Genomic DNA, 15,117 nt, shown 5'->3' with positions numbered 1-15,117 from the left:
CATTTCTGTAATTATGTTATATTTCATGCCCTCGTATTTCATTATAGAGCAGGTTTTATATGTCATAACAGAGCAAAGATAGCCATTAAGTGACCAGGAATGAAGTTAGGATGGTCAAATAGAGGGTAGCAAAGAGAGATGAAAAGTAAGATAGAGCATCTGTTTTTCATGCCGGTCAGATTACAGGGGCTGACACCATAAATCTTACTTATACTCCGATGGAGAAAAGGAGGAGGACAGGGAGACGTTGACAATGCTCTCCTGAATTTCAACACATTCAGTTGGCAGGGAAACCAGTCTAGCAAATGCAGTCACTGTTCAGAGGAAGTCAACACAGTGACATTCAGGCAGTGGGTCAATTTGAGAATTTCAGCTCTGACTCAAATCTCTTCGTTATTTTTGTTTATGAAAGTCATAGGGATCTGGTAGTTTATTTTTTTTTTAAGTTTTAAAATATATACAGTACAGCACCGCTTTTAGAAAAATTATAGCAGTTTGCTGTTTATGTAAAAACATATTATAAATGGCCTGAATAAGTGAAATTGTCATCATCTATAAGTAATCTAGTAAACCAGAGTTGGACAAAAACATTGGTTTGTTTGTTTGTTTGTTTGTTGTTTTATTTTATTTTAAGATGACAACATAAACTTCACTGGATTGTGCACAATGAAAATAATTGTGAAATTTTGAAATGTGTGAATTTTTTATGAATTTAAATTGATGTATTAGCTTATTTAATACAGTGAATTGGACAAACATCAAAATGTTAGAAAAATATTATATTAGTATTATGATATACAGTACCATTCAAAAGATTGGGGTCATTATGTTTTTTAAAAAATAATACTTCACCAAGGATGCCTTAAATTAATCAAAAGTAACAGTAAAGATATAACATTACAAACGTTTTATTTTTCAAATAAATGCAGTTCTTTTAACTTTTTAACTTCCTGTTCATCAAAGAATCCTGAAAAAAAGTGATGTAATACATGCACAAAAATATTGAGCAGCACAAGTGTCTTCATCATTGATAATAATAAGAAATGTTTCTTGAGCATCAAATCAGCATATTAGAACTAAATTAATACTGGATAAATGTAGCTGAATATTCAGCTTTGCATTGCAGATTACATTTTAAAATATGTAACACAAAATAAAACTGAATTTAAATTGTAATACTATTTCACAATATTGCTGTTTTTACTGTATTTCTGATCAAATAAATGAATCTTTGGAAAGCATAAGAATTTTTATTTTTAAATCTTTCCAACCCCAAACTTTTGAACAGTGGTGTAGCTTGACAAACAGAAAGATAGTGAACAATAGACATTATTCAAAACACTTATTATGAAAAACAATTGATTGTATATCCCAATGAATTATCCCAAAAAGTGTATATCGAAAGTTATTATAATACAGTTTAGCATTTAGCTATTTGCTACTTACATTCAAATTCATTCCAAATTCAGGAATGTAAAAGGCACTTTCAGTTCAATTCTGAAAGGTGTATAATAATGTGTGTTCAGTCTTGCAGAACAGTGCAGATTTACAAAACAAACTTGTCTATAAGGGTTGCACACATCACATATTGCTCTCAGAGGTCCATTCATCATGGAACCCCTCCCCAAACCCCACCCTCCACCCCCCTTTTTTTAAACTGTTAAATGATGAAATGGATGTATTTTTCTCTCATATAATTCACAGACACGTACGAGGGTAGACTACAAGAGCACAAGTCCCCATAAAGTTAGCCATTTGGGGCAAGTTTTATTGAAAAATCACAAAGTTTTCCAGCTACAGTACAGTGAACATCCACTCCACTAGAGCAAATGAATCAGGCACTAGACATCAGGTGCTTTGACTGGCAAATTTGCCATGGAATGATAATATTCCAGCACTTGGACTATTATACTGGTACATCTCAAAAGCAGAGATTACTGCACGCATCATTTTTTTTTTTTTTTTTTTTTTTTTTGATGGCTTTTACCTGAACAGTTGGGACTAAATGAATAGCTTTGGTGGGTTGGAGGCTGAAAGACACGTCTCTGTGGCAAAGATGTAATTTTCTTCCTTTTTTTCATCTCTTCACATTTGCGCATGGCCCAATTTAAACCGTCTGAAAGGAACTCCAAATTTTGAATTCAAAGTCGAAGCCATTTTTCTGAGATTTCATTAATCTCCGTTGTATTATTGATAGGTCTTTGATCTTTTGTACAGTCAAAGTTTTCAGTTCATGGCTTATTAGTCTGCTGGGTTTGTTTCGCCCTGAGACTTTACTGGGACCTTGAAAACGGATTTCAGCATATTTACATGTTTGGTGCTTCCCAGTGCCCCTCAAGTAATTGAGCGAGCAGATTTGTGGTAATGAGACACTATTGAGGAAATCTTTAAAAGATATTGGCAGCATGATGCAGCCTGTTCAAAAGCATTTTAGTCAATTAACTGTAAGGTCTGCGCAAAGCAACTTGCCCAATCTAGTTGAAATTGGCCCTGCTGTTTCTTACTTGCGAGTTTGCAGAGGGTGTTGGAACATTTTATTGGGCTTTTATGCTACATTTCAAGAATCTCTGTGACCTGTCGACTACATTTCCACTGCGTTTCAGTGGCAGGTTATATTTTCAGCTGTGTGTATACACAGAATATAGCAAAAAGATTTACGTTTGATGGCTTAATGGGTTGAATCCCAGTGTTGACAGGCACTCATGAATGAGCAAACAGCGGTACAGCTATTGGGACCACAGTCTTGCTGGGTACTTTGGCTCAAGATATCTCCAGAGATTTATAATGCAGTGGCTTTGATTCTTACCTTTCTCTGCGTGTCTTCTGGTGCTGCTCGCTAGGAAAGATCCTCAGTTTTCACTGTTATTCTGTTTTATATTACTGTTTACAGTTTAATGGTGCTGCAGAATTTTAATCACAAATTTGTCTCAATGAAGACAGAATTGGGCTTTCCAAAGAGAATCGAGTAAAAGATTGCCTGAGTTGTGCAGATTAAAACAAAGAAGAGAAAGAAAAGAGTCTTTGATATAATGAAGAAATTTCAAGCACTTCTTGTAGATGTGGTAGGCCATGATTAAACCTATAGTCCTAAGTTGAGATAACTAAATTAGCAAATGGCATGGTGCTTAAAAGGAAACATTTATTTTCAAATGTTAAGATTGATACATTTTTCAGGATTCTTTAATGAATAGAAAAGAAAGTTAAAAATAATAATAATAATAACAATAATAAAAATGATAGAGATTATAAATAACTCTTTTGTAAATTTTTTACTGTTACTTTTGATCAATGCATCCTTGCATAAAAGTATGATGCGATTTCAAGTTTTCCTTTCTCTTTGGAGTGTTACAAGCTGTTCATGAAAAGATAAGATCCCTAAAGTTGCAAAGACTAAAGTCTCAAACCCAAAGAGATACAGTATTCTTTATAAAAGTTAAGATTTGTCCACGCCCCCCGAAACACCTTGTTTAAACACCCCCCCACATGTCTATGTCACGATGTGGGAAGATTTGCATAATGATTGTTACTGATTGTTACGCCATATTTTTCTATTGATGTTTAAATTAAAGGCACTTTTGAACCATCTGTCTGAATGTCCTTAATGTGACAAGGAAGGAGGGAAACTAGTCTGCAAACTAGTTTGCAAAATAAAAAGTATGCCAAAGTACTTTAAGTAGTGTAGTCCAGTGTAGTCTCAGGTCATTGACATTGACCTTTCTGGTGTCTAGGCAGCAGGCCAGAAAAGCCTCTTTGTCTAGTCAAGGTCCATAAAATGAACAAAAGCAGCCATAAGAGGCAGAACTCAGCATTTGACAGTCATGTCCTTGAGAGTGAGCTTGTTTCATAAATTCCTCCATTAGCTCCTGGGCTTGCCCTGCAGCAGGCTTTCTATCTCGCCCATTAAAACCCATCAGGGGACAGGCTCATAAACAGTCCAGCACACAACTTTGATAATGGCCGCGTCTGTGTCTGTATCCAATTGCGGTGGCCATCTCAGCCCTCTCCCCTCTCTACTGATGTCCCACTGTGGCTTATTACCAGCATGCAGTGATCTCTTTCTTGCTAGCAGCTAATGTCCTGCTGCTCACATTTATCCTGCTGTGAGTCTCCTAACCCCAAGCACACAGACGACGATCCACACGCACATAGGCACGTACACTTGCTCTAGCTCTCTCTCAAGGTCTGCAGCAATGATCTTAGCAGGACAGTAGACGGAGGCTTGGGGGCATTCGGGGCAGAGAGCAAAAAGGGAGAAAGGGGCTGCAGATGAAGCGTTTAGTGATGTATGAGTCAGGGATTCCCTCAAAGTCTTCATATCTTAGGCTTAAGTGAAATGAACACACTATAGGCCTTTTTTGTTTGGGGGGGGGGGGGGGTTTCTGTGTCACATGATACTAATATATTTGATGAAAAAAATATATAATTTTTTTTCTAATATGCTGATTTTCTGCTTAAGAAACATTTCTAATTATTATCAATGTTGAAAACAGTTGAAATATAAATATTTTGTAATAATGTAAATATCCTAACCATCACTTTTGGTCAAATTAGTACATCCTTGTTGAATAATAGTATATATACACTGTATATGTATATGTGTGTATATATGTATATGTATGTATATGTATGTGTATATATATCATGTTATATGTATATAGTATATGTATATGTATATGTATATGTATATGTATATATATATATATAAGAAGGTATATGTGTTTTTGCATTGAAGGTTTTGCTTGATGGTTACATTACTTCTGTTATTAGTTATTATTATTATTATTATTATTATTATTATTTATTTTTTATATTATTATTATTTGTTTTTGGACATATAAAACAAACAATTAGTACATCCTTGTTGAATAATAGTATATATACACTGTACATGTGTGTATATATGTATGTATATGTATATGTATATATATATATATAAGAAGGTATATGTGTTTTTGCATTGAAGGTTTTGCTTGATGGTTACATTACTTCTGTTATTATTATTATTATTATTATTATTATTATTTTTATTATTATTATTATTATTATTTATTTGTTTTTGGACATATGAAACAAACATGAATGCAAACACTGACACACTGATTTTTCAGCATTATCAGCATTTTCTGTGTTTTCTTGCTTAATGCATGAAGTTGTGGCCTAATGGTTAGAGAGTTTGACTCCTAACCCTAAGGTTGTTGGTTCGAGTCTTGGGCCGGCAATACCATGACTGAGGTGCCCTTGAGCAAGGCACTGAACCCCCAACTGGTCCCCGGGCACCGCACCATAAATGTCCACTGCCCCGGGTGTGTGTGTGTGTGTGGTTGGGTTGGATGGGTTAAATGCAGAGCACAAATTCTGAATATGGGTCACCATACTTGGCTGTATGTCACATCACTTTTTTTTATTTTTTTGAAAATGTAAATGAAATATTATTTGGATATAATTTATTTAGTTTTTAATATATTATTTATTTTATTTTAATATATTATGCAAAAAGAAAGAGACTTTGGAGTAATACAAGACTTGAAATTGGTCTGATCAGAATCAGAAAGCCCATTTTTGTGTCTACATGTTTAGCTCTACTTACGAGGGCCAACCTTTTAAAAATGTCCTCAAAAATATAGCAAAGCAAATAAAATGAGAACATTTGAAGTTATCCTCCCTAGCTGAAATGCTCTTAAATCAAACAAATCATGTTTTTCTTTAAATCTAATAATGTCAAAAGGGTTTTCTGAGGGTTACTTTTGGGAGTACCTTAGAATGAACCATCAGGCCCTCACTGATCTCTGTGTATCTAAACTTACTTAGCCTTACTTTGAGGACAGATTTGCTGAAAAAAATGTCATCCAAAGTTAGCTAAATATGACAAAACCTCCTTTTGGGATGCCCTCAAAAAGAAAATTGTTTAATAAATAAAATAAATAATTCTTTATTTTAAAATGCAAAAAGTTTTCTTTTAGCCAAGGATACTGCTTGAGTTTTCCATTTGTGTCCACAAATAAGCATTTATTTACTTTGAGACAAATTCTGTCTCAAGTAAAATGCCTTCACAGATTTCACTCCTTTCTTTCATTGTCCTTAAATTATTCAGCACACAAAAACATCTCAAACATTTATAAGCCCATTCTTAGAGGGATGCATGAGAAGTGTGACCTCCCTGTTTGGCTCAAACCGAGTTGAGATAATGGATCAAAGCATCACTACAGTCTCTTCAGCGGCATATACACAGACATGATCCAGGAATTAAACCGAAAAAGAGTCTTCCAGTAATAGCATTACAGAAATGACAAGAATCAAGCCTGTAAAGAGCAGACCAGCTTAAAAAAATATTATATGGGGAAAAAAGCATAGCTGTCAGGACAAATTCATTTTCTTTTATTCCCTTTCCACATAAAATACGTAAAGAGAGAACTATCAGAGACAGGATAGAGATCCAGAAAGTGCTGCTTGTGGTAATGGGAATAATAAGGCAGAGAGTTGGTGAGATGGTGATAAGCTGAGCGTGTCATTACACATTAATTGAGATTAGGTTATGTCATCTCTTGCTTTCTTATAAAAGAGCCAATTAAAGAGAAAGAAATGAGGATGGAAAGACAGCGCTTACAGTGAATGAATACCGTCTGATTGCAGTAACCGCACTGCCGCTGTTGGACATTGAGGGCAAGCAGATTGTTTAATTGAAAGTGATCTGCTAATGAGGTAAATTGACTACATTACCCACGTCTGCCTGTCTCTCAGGGATGGCACAATGGGGGCTGAGTTTCTCATGCTGACTGTAATGGGCTCAATTATGTGGTTGTCTGAAACAGTGTGTCTCCGTGGCTGAAAGGTTAAGGACTCGGGCTGTTTCTCTTCTAATGAACCCGCTCCCCAAACATTACCCCTCTACCCCACCCCCTTCATCCTCTGCTCTTAGACGTCTTCTCTTCTGCTTCTTTTGTAAAGTAATTTTGTAGCCCCTCTCTCACTTCATGTCATCTTCACTGGGGGATGTACTGTAGAAAGTAGGATGGAAGGAAGGAGGAATAAAGTTAAAAATAAAGTTAAAAAGGACTGAAGGAGAAGAAGAAAATAATGATTGATGAATGAACAAATGTGGGAAGGACTGAAAAAATAAATGAAGGATGGTCTGAATGAATGAATGAACCAACGAACGAACAAACAAACAAACGAACAAATGATAGATAGATGAAGTCAGTCAGAAATTTCAGATGTTTCTTGTGTCTGTGCTTGCAGGAAACAGAGATCCTGAACACCGCAGTGCTGAAACGGGAAGACGGTGGCGTGTGGCCGGTGAAGGTGGTGACGGTGGGCACAGACGGGACGGTTACAGACGTGTCAGACGCTGTGCAGTGCCAGTCCACTGATGAAGACGTGGTTAAGGTCAGTCCTCTGACTGTCAGTCCTCTTCAATCGTAATGATTCACTCACATGAAAAAACCAAAGCATGTTGTGTCATGTTGACTTTTAATCAATATGATAGTATTCAAATGAAGCTGACAATAAATTTCATTCATTTCTAATGAGGTTTTTCCAATGATTAATGGAGGTGATAATTGTTCATCATGTCGGGATACTTATTAGAATTGTAAAAAAAAAAAATGCTTCAAGAATCAATCTGAACGTGAATGGATCTGTTGGAAAATCTCAAAGAAAATGCATCTCAGTGACAGTCCTCAGTCATCCGTCCTCCTCCACCTGTCTGTTCTCGCTCTGACACTTGTTTAATAGAGATCCATTTCTCTATTTCTATATCAGCATGTTACAACAAGCTGGCAAGTGTCATGTGTTGTCCCTTGTGAATAAGGAGTATACATTAGCAAAAAGAGTACTTATTACAGACATCATATACAGTAAGTGTGAACTGAAAGTAATGTTTTTGGACACTCAGGAATAGTTCACGCAAATTTGGACATTTGCTGACAATTTACTCAATTTGTAGATGAGTTTGTTTCTTTATTGGAACAGATTTGGAGAATCTTGCTCACCTGTGGATCCTCTGCAGTGAATGGGTGCCGTCAGAATGAGAGTCCATACAGCTGATATAAACATTACAATAATTCACACTTACTCCACACCACTCAAGTCCATCAATTATTGTCCTGTAAATCAAAAAGCTGCATATTTGTAAGAAACAAATCCATCATATTTAACTTTAAACCATTGTCTTGTGATTCAGACAAGACTTTTTTCACTAGAGAAAGCAATATTATGGATAAAGGACTCATATTTTAACCTGGAAGTAAAACATTATTGATGGATTTGTTTATTACAAAACACACAGCTTTTCACTTCACAAGACAATAATTGATGGACTGGAGTAGTGCAGACTAGACTGGAGTCGTGTGGATTATTGTGATGTTTTTATCAGCAGTTTGGACTCTCATTCTTACGGCACATTCACAAGATTTGAAGTACACTGCAAGTGCACATTGAATACAATTAGGCACACTTCTTATTCACAAGAGTTCCACTGACCGTTGTGTATCTATAATTTTCTATAATTCTTGTCTTTTTGGGTTTCTATCAAATGCCTCCAGCTGGAGCTCGGTCACATATGAGCTCAGATTCAATCATAGCGTATATAATTATCATATGTTTGATTACGCCTGAGACGAAATCTGCTGAAGCTTGTTTCTAAACAAGACGATTTTTTTCTAGAGATGGTAATTTTGTGTTTGACAGGCCTAAGTTGAGGTTGTTTAGACATGAAATTCTCTCATTTTAAATGACCCAAAAGACTTATACGCAATCAGCTTCCACTGTGGGAGTGATTTAATGCCGACGACATTCGTAAGAATGTTTTTAATTGCTAATTTCAGTGTATTTCTTCACAGTTAAAAACACAGCTGTGCTTCAGCTAAAACTCTCTCTTAAAAGCATTAAAGGCTTTGGTCACATGCAAATGATCGAAACGTTATGTTTACATAGACTGACATAAGCTAAATCTTTTACTCATGAGTCATGAATATGAATGAAATGTTAGGCCAAACACTGGATTATTGCAGTCTATGTAAACATAACGTTTCGATCATATTTCAGGGTGGCTGTTCCACTCTTTAGCACAACCCTGATAAATATAGTGCCAGTGTGTACACTCATTGGTGCCACTCCAGCTGGTGGCGCCCTAGGTGACCTAGGCGAACTAGGCATAGGTGAACTAGACGGTCACCTAGGGCGCCACCAGCTGATATATTTATCAGGGTTGTGCTAAAGAGTGGAACAGCCACCCTGAAATATGATCGAAACGTTGTATATGTTTACATAGACTGCAATAATCCAGTGTTTGGCCTAACATTTCATTCATATTCATGACTCATGAGTAAAAGTTTTAGCTTATCCCAGTTCATACTGTAGTTGAAGATGTGCAAATATACTTTGGATGCCATGAAAATGGAATATGCAGTTATTACCTTAAGGAGCTATTTCTACCTGATATGATTCTTAAAATGACTTCCGTTGGTTTAATCCAATTTAGTCAGGCTGATTTGCTCATTAAATAACCAGCTAATATTACCAGGTCATTTAGATGTCACCTCATGAAGCACATATTTAGCCTGCAGTCAGAGTGTCCCTCCACTTTAAAACTTAACTTTGAACTGTTAACTTAACCAAAGACAGGGGAGTGTTTGTAAAACCAGTCATTATTTAGTGATGCTTGAGGTACAGAAATTACATACTGCAGCTTCACAGATCTCCTTTATGTGGCCTGACTAGAATAGTGCACTGCAAAACATGATTCATCACCTGCTCTTTAAAAATTCCACAGTAAAAAAAAAAAATAAATAAATAAAAAATTGGTTGGCACCAGCTTGCTATCCCATAATACCTAAAAACTGTAAATGTAACAATGTTTTTTTTTTTTTTTTTTTGTCAAAATATTTTGCTATTGTGGAGATTTTTCGTCTGATATGAAAGGCTACACACAATCACCTTCAGCCCAGAATACTAATTTAAACAAATTATTTCAGTAGTTCACTTACAGTACTTTTAGAATAATAACATGCTATGGAAATATAGCATATAATAAAGTATTGCAGTTTCTCAATCAAACCTTAGCTGGCTATGTGAAAATATCTCTATGAAACTTGAGCAGAATGACAAATCATTTTAACTATTTGGGATTAATGTAATATACAAGTGTGGCATTGTAGCTAAATAACGTATGGCGTACACACTAAACGATCTGCTTGGATCACAATCACTGTATTGGGATAGAAAGATAACCATTTTGATATGAATTTTCTATTTCCTCAGAGACTGATGCTTTATTATAAGAAGGGTGAAAGATTGGAAATTATTTTTGTTTCTCCAGAGAGTGAAGGGGTGGAAGCAATTTTCTTCCTATATCATGACCACCAATTTGGATATTGGATCATTATGTACTGTTTGTATCATTTTCTCCCAGTTAATTTAATACAGAAACCCATCAGCCTGCCTGTAGCCACAACAATAGATAGTAAAAGAAAATAAATGTAATGCATAATAGACTAAATAACACAATCTCTTTAGCTCAAGCGACAGTGCCAAAATGCTGAATAGCTATACTGTGCTGCATTATATCATGTTCTTACATGCTAAATAGAAAACATTAGCATTTTTATCTTTATTAATGATTTAGCAGTGCTACAATTGGTGAAAGCACACTAGTTATGCATTGTGCAGTACTGTTTCTAGGCATAGGCGAACTAGACGGTCACCTAGGGCGCCACCAGCTGGAGGGGCACCAATGAGTGTACACACTGGCACTATATTTATCAGGGTTGTGCTTAAGAGTGGAACAGCCACCCTGAAATATGATTGCTGTCCCACTGGATCCCCCAACATCATTGGTCTGGACTCGCTAGAGTACTGTCAATCTGATGATGCCTGTATGCACATTGCTTTAGATCACTGTCAATTGTTGCATGCAAAGTTTGCATTTGGAGCGCTCAAAACTCCATTAGATCAATGGGATCTGTCAGTGGTTTGGCAAGGTAACGTGTTTTTTTTTTGCCATGCAATACAGCTAAGTTCAAAGGCCAATTTAAAATAATGGTACAGTAAAAAATGCACAAAATCAGTATTTTGTTTAGACAGTATTTGTGGCAGTCGAGAAATCATGTTGCGAAATTGTTCCAAAAGGTATGGGTTTTTGCACAAATGCATTGTTAAAGGATCAGTGTCATGTAATATTCCCATATAAAATTTTAACAGCCAATTAAAAAAATGTTGGTAAAGTAAAATTCTGTAAGTCACAAGATCAATACATCTTTTATTAAACTGCATTGTCGAATTTAACGCATCCTTATGGAAGTGTCAAAATGCTGAATCAATTCATTCACTTCTAAAAGTGCTTAAAGGGAGTGACGTCATACACATAGAGGGCAGATAGTCATGTTATTTAAAGGGGAAGTTCACGTGTAACATGAGAAACAGAAATACTGTAAATAGCTGCATTCTGATTACTTTTATGCCACTGATCAGGCTAGCAAAATGTGTCACAATGAGCACATTTTCAAAAAAAAATGATTTGATTTGATTTTTACATTAAAATACCTTCAAAATGATGTATAATTTGTTGGAATTGGATGACAAATTACTGAGCTACACCTGTTTGAAGTCAATGGAGTCAACAAAGTAAATTTAGAGAAAAACTTTTTTTTTTCTGAAGAGTCCAAAGCAAAATCACCTAGCAACATTACATCTTTCCCCCCACTTCTTTTCTTAATAAGCATTACTAGATTAATATTAGCTATTTTTTATTGTATCTTTATTGTTAACTGATGCAAAAAAAGAACAAATATAGGCTAACAAAGAAAAAAGTGAATAGTGTAATATAGTGTAAAACTTTTTCATTTTACATCTAAACATAAGCATTCAAGTAAGAAAAAAAAAAAATGTAAAAATCACTTAAGTGTGTTCATTACAAATAAACGGATTATTAAAGCTACAAACGCAGTTCAGTCAGGGGCAGTGAGTGATTCCTTCTTTTTTTTTATCGTGTGATTAACATTAATGCGACAGACAGCCTGTATTAATATAGTATAATGCATGGATCCAATATAATGTTACACATCCAAACAGTTTCCCAATTGTTCACTTAAGATATAACATATTATATTTGCGTTAATACTTAAACATAATCAGTTTTATGTTATTTTGAGTTGGATGGGGGGCGCCAATAGGAATTTTGCCTAGGGCGTCAAAAATGGCTAGAAATGGCCCTGCATTTGTGCATTCTAAAATACTTACAAGAGAGCTTTATTTAAATAAATAAATTGCGAAGCAGTTGTTTGCTGACATGAGGTCACAGATTCTACATGTTTCCAGACTTGATGTTGGCTTTGTTTGATCTGTTTTACTGATGTAACCTGCTTGAGTAGCAGTCTGTGTCTGTTACTAGCACACAACTCAATATGTCTGAAGTGCAGCCTGTAAATACAACATGTCTTCTGATTTTGTCACAAACAGTGAGAACGCTGGCAAGTAAGGTTATTCTGACATCAACTTTAAATCAAAGCGCCTGAAGTTCTTTCAATCTTGTCAAAAACAGCTGGAACAATTTCCAACTTCTAAGAACTTCAAGAGCATATACGAGTGTTTGATAGTTGACCTTGATTAAAGTATGTAATTCTCACTCATCATATTTCAGTTTTGAGATTCCTCTAAGTGCACTTGACATTTGTACATGTATGAAGAAGAGCACTTCATACATATCCAAAACACGATGTCTTCAGAGCAGTTGCTTGTTTTTAGTTTTTTTTTTTCTGCCATTTTTCTTCCTAATAGCCTTAATATTTTTTACTTTATACTTTTACTTTTTTTTTTTGTTTTGTTTTTTTTTTACTTTTTTTCCTTAATGTAATTGATGTGATATTGCTTATTTAAAAAATAAATAGATCAAAATACCAAAATTGTCCACACACTGTAAGACAAACAATTAAACCAAGGCAAAAATTACTTTAATTTAACATCTACAAGGTGAAGAAAGTGCATAAAAAGTGAAAAGTGTCTTAAAAACAGACCAAAGTTTTTCGATGCAAAAAATAAATAAAAATAAAATAAAATAAACCATTTACCGTGACGCTTCATAAAAAGTCAACTGGCAGTAAAGCTATTTTATTTACCTTTTCTAAATATCCATCACATTTGTTGATTGGTAAGAGTTAACTTTGGATCCTCTTTACTTGGTTGTATGAAATTCAGAAAAATACTGTATTTTGGGGTTTGGAGTTTGTGAGATTTTATAAAATATTTTTGAAAAGAGTCTCTTATGCTCAGCAAAGCTGCATTTATTTGATCAAAATTACAGTAAAATCAGTAATATTCTTAAATATTATTACAATTTAAAATAGCTTCTTATTTTTAACAATGCTGAAAACAATTGTGCTACTTAGTATTTTGTGGAGACATGGTACATTTTCTTTCAGTTTTTAAGAAAGAACAGTGTTTATTGGTAATTTTTAGTAACAATATAAGTCTCACTGTCACTTTTGATCAATTTAATGCATACCTGAATACAAGTATTTATTCTTACAGACCTCAAACCTTTGAACTGATTTTGTATATATTTGGCATAATATTAATATATTTTTTTCTAATATTTGTTCTTTGTGAACTATTTTTCTGCTTGTTTAATTCACTTTATTAGATGAGCTAATGCAACACTTTTAATTCATAAAGTTTTTGTCACATGCAATCCGCTTAAATGTGTGAAATGGAAGTTTACTCATTTTAATTGTGTTGGGACTATGTGAATAGTTTTTGGCATTAACTGAACCTGGGCATGGGATTTCAAGTTCCCAGCATGCGCTGCATGAGGAGTAAATCTTAAAATGATGTATTATTTGAGGTGTTTTTGAGCAAGATGAGAAAAGGGAGATACTTTTTTTTGCTCTTAATGTTTAATGTTCCATTATGTTGGATTTTAGAAGTTTCTGTTATGTTGGAGTTTGGGGAGTTAATGTGGTGAAAACTGGAGGCTGTGCTCAAGGAAGGGTGGACCGATGTTGCTTTTTGATAGTTTTTTTTTCTTGTGATGTATGTTGCATACCTGTATATTTGATGCAAGAAAGTTGCATTTAGCATGCTAATATGTGCTATTGCTAAATACATTAGGTTCATTTGAGTTACTTTGATATGTCTAATTTTACTGAGGTTTACTGAAATCAGTTACATAAAATGTTTCATTTGTGCTTCAAATATATATATATATATATATATATATATGTATATATATATATATATATATATATATATATATATATATATATAAACCTGGAAGTCTGCAAAGGATCTGCAATAAAAACTGAAATTTATTGACCAAACCATTGTGTGAAAACAGTATGTGTGTATTTGAGTGGGTTTGTGTGTGTGTGTATTAGGAATCAATGATTCTTGGGCCACATACCATGATGCTGTATAGAATGGAGTGCACAGGGGAGTGTTATCTGGGAATCTTTCAGTAGAGCCAGTGAGTTTGATGTAAAGCACTATTGGGAGCCAGTCAGGTAAAACTGATGACTGCATAAAAAGGTGAGTTTAGATTACAGGTTTTCCCAATAGGAGTGACATGGACAGTCAATGTGGAGCTATATTAGTAGTCCAGCCATGTCCAGTGTAGCAGATGAAGTGTTTAATATAAACAGTAGGAAGTAAAAGTTGAATGTACTTTTCGTGGATGTATTTCACCTTTGATTATAAATAACTCGCTCCTTCGCTGAGGACCCACACAGTTGTAGTTTAAGACCCGGTTAATTGTGCTGTCAGACCTGCTCAGTCAAACACATGTATGAGCCGCCTGTTTATGGTCCGGCCTTCTCGTTCCTCAGATGGCTGCTTGATTGGAAGTGTCTGACGGGTAGTTAATTTTCCAGACTGAATAGTCATGGCTGTAACATTGTGGTGGGAGATTCCCCAGTCTATGGCAGTGATTAATGATGATGCCCTGTGTGTTTTGTGTTTGTGTGCCTGTGTGTGTCCGTAACAGTAGATTTGAGCCGTACAGCATTGGAAAGAGTTAGTGATGTAGGAATACTTGAAATGTGCAGTATTAATCAAAGCAATTGCAGTGAACTTGCTAGAATTTACTTAAAGGTTACGTTTTAGTAAACGGTTGCAATGAAACATACAGTC

The 15,117-nt window shown here is 34.9% G+C and overlaps 1 protein-coding gene across 1 annotated transcript in view; it reads left to right on the top strand.

Moving 5' to 3' along the window:
• Nucleotides 1–7,271: 7,271 nt before the first annotated feature.
• Nucleotides 7,272–15,117, top strand: part of LOC109068069 (transmembrane protein 132C-like) — a 29,582-nt gene continuing 21,736 nt past the window's right edge. The window contains exon 1 of the mRNA XM_042755099.1: nucleotides 7,272–7,383. The gene's annotated coding sequence lies outside the window, so the exon portion shown is untranslated. The remainder of the gene's footprint in view (nucleotides 7,384–15,117) is intronic.

Source organism: Cyprinus carpio, unplaced genomic scaffold (assembly GCF_018340385.1).
Source record: "Cyprinus carpio isolate SPL01 unplaced genomic scaffold, ASM1834038v1 S000006637, whole genome shotgun sequence".
Lineage (NCBI taxonomy): Eukaryota > Metazoa > Chordata > Actinopteri > Cypriniformes > Cyprinidae > Cyprinus > Cyprinus carpio.
Note: the sequence above shows the minus strand (reverse complement) of the source record. Positions and strands in the feature narration are given on the sequence as shown.